The sequence below is a fragment of the Pongo abelii genome, chromosome 2 (assembly GCF_028885655.2).
Source record: "Pongo abelii isolate AG06213 chromosome 2, NHGRI_mPonAbe1-v2.0_pri, whole genome shotgun sequence".
NCBI classification, from domain to species: domain Eukaryota; kingdom Metazoa; phylum Chordata; class Mammalia; order Primates; family Hominidae; genus Pongo; species Pongo abelii.
In genome coordinates, this window is record NC_085928.1 from 155,360,787 (window position 1) to 155,370,830 (window position 10,044).

The window sequence follows — 10,044 nt, forward strand, 5'->3', positions numbered from 1 at the left end:
CTATTTATTATGAAACACGTTAATCTGCCCATATCAGAATCGATATATTTAATATAAGTCACTGAATGACTGGACATCCCAGTTATCAAGGTTTAAAATTTAAAAATGCATTTAAAGAAATAATATAAATGATGTACTCACTGCTCCTTCTGCCAAATAACATTTCCCCACTTTTCTAGAAAAATCAGCCTTTTTGTGTATCTTTCTTCACAACATTGATTTACCCAGAATGCATTTCCTCTTCTCTTGCTCCAAATAAAGCCCTGCTCATCTTTGAAGCCCCCCAGCCCTCAGTCATCTATCTATCTCTTTCAATTCTAGGTGCATATATTGTCTTACTACACCATTTAAATCCCTTCTGTTGCCCTCAAATTATTTGATGTGGGTTAGATTTGTCTCCCCCTTCTATGTTTACTGAGGAGCAATGATTTATATTGCACACAGCGTTGGGTGCACTGGTGGTGGAGTTACACAGACATTAGTCAGAATCGGTACTTACTATTATATGGCCTTGGACAGGTTATTCACTTAGTTTTATTTTCCTTATCTTTAAAATGTCAAATTGTTACTGTGAGTACTAAAAAGTACATAATGCATTTATATAGGGTCTAGCATGTAGTGAGCTCTCAAAAAATGGAAATTGCAATACTTATTAAAGTTAATACAGTTCCCTTCCTCTTCCACATCTACCACAGTACTTGCCACATGATTTGTGATCCAAACATACCTGTTGTTTGAATAACCCCTTTACTAACTATAATGATGAGGTCAATAGTAATGGACATGTTTTAAATTCTTTGTGATATACCAAATTTTTACTCAACAGAATTATGATTGATGTTGGTGATATGGTTCACTGCACTACCAAATCTCAATACCACAAATTGCATCCTAATATTTCCGTGTCCCAAAACGCTAATCATTTTTATTGATATTGGCTCTCTGACATAGTCGAATGTCCCGAACAAACTCAGAAAGCCAGAAAGAGAACTAAAATACATATCAAAATCTAGAGATAAGACAGCTAATGGCTGCTTTAGTGCCTTCCTGAATTTCCCCCTATTGTGCTATGGATACTTATATTTAGAGATGCTTTGAACATGCATTTTCTCCAAGTGCCAAAAAACCAGAAGTTATCACAATATTCTGTTTAATAAAGAATATCGGCATCCTTAAATGACCTTCTGAGATAAAGAATAAATCTAAAACATTACCAATGTAGCAAAATCATAATTAACACTGGGTTATCAAAAGATTTAGTGGTAAATTTTTAAATGTTCGCAATTATGGTGGAGGAGCTTCACTGTCAGCATCTGGATTGCTGCTGCAGTTAGTATATTGCACATTGACAACAGAAAATAGATGTTCACTTTCAATGACATCAATGAAGAAGCAAGATATTTGGAAGTAACTCATTTATTCACTAACACTACATTAGTTTCTTTGTTCCCTGTATACTCGTTTTAAAAATCTGTATCAAAATGATTTATCATTGATATTATTTTTATATTTTTTCTTATGAAATTTTGAGTTTGCAGAGTTGTCATTCCACTATTATTTTATCTTCACAATAAGCAAGACATTACAAAAGAAGTTCTTTACTCGAAAGATTTGGGATAAATGGAATTAAATATATAAGCATCACATAGAGTTCTTATTTGGTTTAATGTATAAATTTAATTGTACAAAAAAACTACAAAGATTGGCATTGATATTTTAATGTATTAAATATTATTTTAATGTATTAATGTAAATATTTCATTCTGCATTAAATTATTTAGTTTTATAATCATTAGTTGTTCAAATAAGAGCTATCTTCTTCTTAACGTTATCCAGCTGATGCTCTCCTATTGTCAATCTATTTCCTGTAAATTTAGACATTTGAGTGTTCTCAGTTTATGCCTACATACAGAGCATTTTCAGAATTATTAATTAGTGCTATATTTGATGATTACAATGAAAACTATGCATACATACTTACCCTGAGTAATAGAATTTTACCATATAATGCATATAAAGGTTTAATACAAGGTACAACAAGAATGCTGAACTATATTTGAAAGTAGCTATTCATAAATGCAAATATTAATAATAAATCTCAGTGACATACTTTGTATAAACTGCTGACATTGTCATGATGCTCATATATGATAATAACCAATGTAGTCATGTGATTATTGATTGTGCAAAGTTCAAGAATTTCAGAAATGAAATTTAAATGAGCCTTGGACTTTCCAAAACTCAAAGATGATACCTAATACCAGATTTTGGCTGAAAATTTAACATTCATGTATTATTCATATACTTCATGCATACATATATATATAAATGCACAAATGTCTATATAATAGATGCACATCACTGAACATAAATCATACGATATATGCAGCTTTACATCTTTTTTCAGTTACCATATTATATTTCATTGGTTTATTGAGTATTATTCTAAGAATTGTACAATATTCCAATATCCACCTATTTCAAATTTATTAACAATTCCCTTATTACTGGACTTCTCCAAAATTTCTTATTGTTTAACACATATTACTTTAACATTTAAAAAGACAAAAATATTTTTAAAAACCATATTAACAAAACATCAACTCAGATATTTACTAAAGCCAAAACTTTACATCTAAAAGTTAAACGATTAATTGAATTAAGAAACAAACTTTAAAAACTTACATATGTGTGTGTATGTGTATAGTCACCATAGAGGCTGAATAAAACAGAGAAGTTTAGTATCAATTCTGTTTTCAGTTCGTAATCCTTTTTTCATATTGCCACCCTAAAATTCTGATTTAAAAAATCTTTACAGTTACTGCTGATATTAACATTTGCTATTTATTTACTCACAAACACAAACATTTATTTGCTGAGCGAATATTTATTTGAGAACCTATTACGTCCCAAGTCTTCTTCTAGGTTTTGGGGGTATAACTGTGAACAAAACAGAAAAAAACCTTCTCTTATGAATTTCAAGTTGAGTCATTAACATGTGAAGCAAGACCTTAAGGAAATAATGGAACAAGCCATGTGGTTATCTAAAGGAACAGTAGTGTAGGGAGCAACAAGTGCAAAAGCCCTGAGGCATGCCAGGAATTTTTTAAAGCGCATCAAGTGACCCAGTGTGGCTGGAGCTGTATGAGTAAGGAGAAGAGCAGTAGAAGAGAGAAATAGGAGATCAAATAATTGTCAATTATTTGAAGGCTTATCAGAAATATTCACTAAAGGTTACCAATTTTATTTTATTTAAATATTTCCAATTTACACTAGAAAGAAACTCCTAAAATTTCAAGAATATATGTAAAATACCAAGGTCATTTGATAAGTAAGTAGCCTGAAAATAGGAGCAAAGACACCATCTTATTGTAACAGAGCAGGGATGGTAGACAAGGCTCTGCCCACTGCCTTCATTCCTACAGTAGACGGCGAGGGCAGAGCATTTTTTCATGGTGATTGTATGAAATAGAAAAGGAATGGTGAACATGCTTCTGTCCTTCTGGGGCATCTTTCTCTGGTACGTTGTCTAGAGAGAATGCTTTTTGTGGAGTTTTATTTATCCACACACATTAGCTTTTCTGGATTTTTAGGCTTCTCTAGCACCTAGACTTGGATATATAGAAAGGAAGACAACTTCAGGGGTACTCACCAGAGTGATATTCTTCAAGTTTCAATGTCCCTAATCCACTTGGCTTCTTCCTTCTTTCAGATTCTTTGTTTGTTGCCTTATAAATTTTATGCAGGGTTTTGTTGTGTTGTAGATATTGGGAGAATTAGGGTCAAATGCATTTACTCCATCTGGTTTGGACACAAATGCTTCCTTTAAAACTAAGATATAAAGCAAATTTAATTGAAAAGGGTAGCCTTTTCAACAGGGAATGTTGATATCTATACGCAAAGGAAATCATCCTTGACTTGAATCTCACATCAGATGCAAAAATGTATTCAAATGAAACAGAGATCTAAATGGAAAACTATAAAATCATGAAACTTTTAATGAAAAGGTAGGAGAAAATCTTCATGAACTAAGCTTAGACAGAGTGTTTAGACATAACACTAAAGCAAGATCCACAAAAGAAACAACTGATAAGTCTAACTTAATTAAAATTAAAATATTTTTGCCCTATAAAATCACTATTAGTTGAATGAAAAACAAGCTACAGACTAGTAGAAAATACTTGTGGATCACTATTTAACAAAGGCCTTATAAACAGAACATATAAAGAGCTTTCCAAATTTAAAAGTAAGAAAATAAACTACCCTAAAGAATAGAAGACTTGAATAGACTCTTTGCCAAAGAGAATGTACAGACAAAAAACGAGCACCTTTGAAAAAATGTTCAACATCTTTAGCCATTATGAATATGTATATTAAAACCACAATGTGCAATTACTACACACATATCAAAATACAAAGTTAAAAGCAATACTGATAGCACTGTATTTGGATTAAGATATGAACTAACAGGATCACTCACATATTGCTGGTGGGAATGTAAAGTGGTATCATTCTAGAAAATAATGTTATAGTTTCTTACAAACTAAATATGTTCTTAGCAATTGAACTTTTGGTCATTTATTTCAGAGATATAAAAACTCATGTTAAAACAAATGTTGATAGCATCTTTATTCATAATAGGCCAAAACAAAAAAAAAAAAACCATTTGTTTTGTAATGAATAGTTAAACAATCTGTTGTACAAAGATATCATAGAAAAATACTCAGCCATAATGAGGAAAGAACTATTGATACACAGAACTACCTGGATGGATCTCAGGGAACTAAATGAAAATAAAAACAATCTCAAAATTTTACATACAAAATTAATCCATTTATATTACATTCTTGAAATGAAAAAATACAAAGATTATAGAGAGATTAGTGTTTGCCAGGGATTAGAGCGCACAGGAGGAAAAAATGTAACAGTGGCTCTAAAAGGGTAACTGCTATCAGTATTTTGCTAAGAGTGTGTCTCTCTTTAAATCAATTAGACATTTTCATAGTTCTGAAGAGCTGGATTTTTGTGAATTTTCTCTAACAAAACTGCTATGTAAAGGAGGTTACACTTTATTCTGAAACATAAAATTAAATCAAAAGGATTCCCAATGGCTACCTATAAGGATTGTATTGCTGTAATAACTAAGCTAAACAGAAACTACATTTCTGAGAATTCCATTCCCTTTGTGGTAGAATTGACCATGAAAGAAACTACATGATATTTAGAAAGGGAAAGTGAAGCAGCCTCCACGTTTATACTTGAAAGGTCAGTGTAGTGTAAGGCTCTGTTGTAGGTCAAGTACATTATCTGAGATTTTCTGAAAGAGTGACCAACCTTTCTGGTTCAGTTGAGACTGTACCGTTTTGGTACTGAAAGTCCCTCATCTCAGGAAACTCCTCAGTTCCAAGTAAATCAATGCAATTATTTACCTATGTTCTCCACAATTTCAAGGCCATCTTTTCTTTAGTATTGACTGTCCTGCTACCTGCACAGCTGCCTACACAAGCCCAGCAACATACAGGCCCGACAACAAACTTGGAGGCAATTACAGTAAAGTGCCTAATCAATCCCACACTGTATTATGTCAAATTCCTATAATAAACCCTTTACTCCATATCACTTATCTTCTCTGCTCAAACAACAACTAATACTTCAATGGTTTTGTTTACTGTCATCATCTTGAGGGCAAACATGGATAGTTATTTTAGCAGTAATAATAATTACTCCTTACATTGATATAATATTGTATATTTACTAATTACTTACAAGCACATTAATCTATTTGTTGTAATAATTGGAAAGAAAGCAGAATTGATTTTAACATATCCATTATTTATAAGCATGTGGAATATAGCCTTGCTTTTTTTGTTTTGAATAATTTCTCCTCTCTAGAAGGTAATTAAAATAGCCATTTACCCAGACATTTAGAATATATCATCTCTTCTAGTATATTTTAAGGAGTCAGTGTGTGCAAAATATACAGAGGTAATCAAGTTATGGATAATCAACTTATGTTAAAGAGTACAGCTTCTGGCTTAGCAGTTAATTTCTTCATTCCAACTTACATGAATCGCAATCCAAGTTGACTAGTAAGTTTAAGTACCCAAGTAAAAGTTGTTTTTTTTTTAATTGCGTCTGACTGTGAGTCAATAGACTTAATCAAAGATCTTTACGTCAGGATTCATATATTTGCATTAAATGTTTTTTCTTAGGCATTTACAGGACATCTAACTGGGATTTCTATTATACATTTTTATAATGCTTAACTAACAGTACTATTAAATTTCACTTTTTTCCTTTTTGGTTCCTCCTTTGACCTGGACTATGTTTCTAGATATCACTGCCTAAGTCAAATTACATCAACCTCCTTAAACTCCAGCTCTCTCCCATGAGTTCTACAGTTTATCTTCTGATGTCTGTCTTTTCCCATATACACACTAGTGATTTTTGGTCTCAGTTCACATACCCTTTACTTAAAGCCAGAATAAAGAAGAAATATTATGTGCTTGTTTCAACAGATATAGAAAATAATTTGATAAATATATATTTTTAAAAAACTTTCCTTAAAAAGAAATTTTCTCTCTGGAATTAGATTTAGAAAAGGAAGATAGCTATTTCTGTTTCATACTGTACTGGAGGTTATTAGCCAAACCAAAGAGGTAAAAGTAACAAGAAAAAAAAAGACATAAAACTATGATTATTTGCAGGCTATATAATTATGATTACCTCCATAAAGCTATCAAAGTTATCAAAAAACAACAAACTATTTGAAGCAAAAAGTAAATTTAGCAATGTTAATAGGTGTAAAGTAACTGAGCAAAATCAGTTATATTTCTATATAACATCAACATAAACTTAAAAATAAAACTTGAGAAAAGTATTATTTATGAATATTATAAAAAACATTAAATGCATTAAATTAAATTAAACATTAAATTTTACAAAATGATACACTGAAAAATATAAAATGTTATTCACAGAAATTAAAGAATACCTTAAGTAGAGAAACATACTATTTTTATGGATTAGAAGACTCAGTATCTTGAAGATGTTAATCATTCTCAAATGGGTCCATAAATTGAATGCAATGAAAATCATAGAAAGTTTTGTGTCACGTGTGTGTGTGTGTGCACATATGTTTGAGTATAGAAATAAGCAAGCAGATTATGAAATTTTTATGCCTCCAGCTCCATCCAGTTCCTGCAAAGAATATGATCTTGGTTTTTCTTTCTTTTTTGACTGCATACTATTTCATTCTGTATTTGTAGTACATTTAAGTCTACCATTAATGGGCATTTAGGTTGATTCTGTGTCTTTGCTATTGTGAATAATGAACCTACATGTACATATGTCTTTTTGGTAGAATGATTTATATTACTTTGGGTATATACCCAGTAATCGGATTGCTGGGTTGAATGGTAGTTCTGTTTTTAGGTCTTTGATGAACCACCACACTGATTTCCACAATGGTTCACCTAATTTGAACTCCCACCAACAGTGTATAAGCATTTCCTTTTCTCTGTCACCTTGCCCACATGTGTTATTTTTTGACTTTCTAATAATAGCCATTCTGACTGGTGTGAGATGGTATCCCATTGTGGTTTTGATTTGCATTTTTCTAATGATCAGTAATGTTGAGGTTTTCTTCATATGCTTTACTGGCCACGTGCATGTCTTCTTTAGAAAATGTCCGTTCATATCCTTTGCCCACTTGTTAATGGTGTTTTTTCTTGTAAATTTGTTCAACTTCCTCATAAACTCTGGATATATTTGTCAAAGGCATAGTTTTCAAATATTTTCTCTCATTCTGTAGGTTGTCTGTTAATAGTTTCTTTTAATGTGCAGAATTCTTAAGTTTAATTTGATTCTATTTGTAAGTTTTTGTTTTGTTGCAATTGCTTTTGGTGTTTCCTTAATGAAATCTTTGCGTGTGTCTATGTCCTGAATAGTATTTCCTATGTTGTCAATCAAAGTTTTGATAGTTTTGGGTTTTACCTTGGAGCCTTTAATCTATCTTGAGTTGATTTTTGTATACGATGTGAGGAAGGAGTCCAGTTTCAATCTTCTGCATATGGCTAGCCAGTTACACCAGCTTTATTTATTTAATAGGGATTCATTTCCCCATTGCTTGTTTTTCTCAGCTTTGTCAAAGATCAGGTGGTCGAAAGTGTGTGGCCTTATTTCTGGGTACCCTATTCTGTTCCATTGACCTATGTGTCTGTTTTTGTACCAGTACCATGATGTTTTGGTTACTGTAGCCCTATAGTATAGTTTGAAGACAGATAGCATGATTCCTCCAACTTTGTTCTTTTTAATTAGCATTGTCTTGGCTACTTGGGCTCTTTTTTGCTTCTTTTTTTTTCTTTTTTTTTTTTTTACAGCCCAGAGGTCCTTTATTTATTTTTTTTTTTTTAACACCTATTATGCCATGAATTCATAGGGAATAGGTTCCAGCAGCTCAGGCTCCTTCCCATTGGTTCTCACAAAGTGTGCTTCTCTGGGTGGAGCAGGCTGGCGCTTTAGTTGAACCCAGGTACCTTTCTCTTTGGCTTCTTTCTTTTTCTGATCATTTTCCTTCATGCATTTCAGGAAGCTATCTCAGCTCTTAGAGTGCTTAATGTGCTCAATATGCACATTAATTCTCTTGGCAAGAATCTTGCCCTTAACTTGTTTGTTTACAACAATGCCAACAGCATGCTGGGTAACATTGTAGACTCTTCCAGTTTTGCCATGGTAACACTTGTGGGGCATTCCTTTTTGAACAGTACCCATTCCCTTGATGTCTACAATATCACCTTTCCTATAGATTCGCATATACATGGCCAAAGGAACAGCTCCATGTTTTCCAAAAGGCCTAGAGAATATATATCGGGTGGCTCTCCTCTTTCCCTTTGTGTTTGTCATTTTGGCGAATTACTGAAAGATGGCAGTTCCAGCCGAAAGCTCCTTTTTGGTTCTGTACGATATACTTTGGCTCTGTGTCACCACCCGAATCTCATATTGTAGCTCCCATAATTCCCATGTGTTGTGGGAGGGACCCGGTGGGAGACGACTGAATTATGGGAGTGGGTCTTTTCCATGCTGTTCTTGTGATAGTGAATGGGTCTCATGAGATCTCACGGCTTCAAAAATGGGAGCTGCCCTGCACAAGCTCTATTTGCTTGCCACCATCCATTTAAGATGTGATTTACTCCTTCTTGCCTTCTGCTGTGATTGTGAGGCTTCCTCAGATACTTGGAACTGTAACTCCGTTAAACTTCTTTCTCTTGTAAATTGCCCAGTCTTGGGTATGTCTTTATCAGCAGCGTGAAAACAGACTAATACACCATATAATGTTTACAATAGGTTTATCTAGTTCTGTGAAGAATGTCATGGGTATTTTGATAGAAATAGCATTGAATCTGTAAATTGCTTTGGACAATATTGCCATTTTAATGACATTTTAATCATCATTCTTTCAGTATGGCCATTTTAATGACATTTATTCTTCCTATCCATGAGCATAGAATGTTTTTCCATTTGTTTATATCACCTATAATTTATTTGAGCAGTGTTTTGTAATTCTCATTGTAGAGATCTTTAGCCTCCCTGGTTTGCAGTATTCCTAGATTATGTTGAACCAACCTTGCATCCTGGGGAAGAAAACAACTTGATTGTGGTGGATCACCTTTTTGACGTGCTGCTAGATTCGGTTTGCCAGTATTTTATTCAGGATTTTTGCATCGATGTTCATCAGGGATATTGGCCTAACATTTTTTTGTTGTTGTTGTATCTCTTCCAGGTTTTGCTATCAGAATGATGCTAACCTCATAAAATGAGTTAGAAAGGAGTCCCTCCTTTTTAATTTTTTGGGATAGTTTCAGCATGAATTGGTATCAGCTCTTCTTTGTACCTCTGGTAGAATTCAGCTGTGAATCTATCTGGTCCTGTGCTTTTTTTGCAGTTGGTAGGTTATGTATTACTGCCTTAATTTCAGAACATGTTATTGATCTATTCATGGATTCAATTTCCTCCTGTTTCAGTCTTGAGAGGGTGTATGTGTCC

At 33.0% G+C, this 10,044-nt stretch overlaps 1 pseudogene; it reads right to left on the reverse strand.

Moving 5' to 3' along the window:
- Window positions 1-8,378: 8,378 nt before the first annotated feature.
- LOC100456567 (large ribosomal subunit protein eL21-like) lies at window positions 8,379-8,907 on the reverse strand (annotated as a pseudogene).
- Window positions 8,908-10,044: the final 1,137 nt, after the last annotated feature.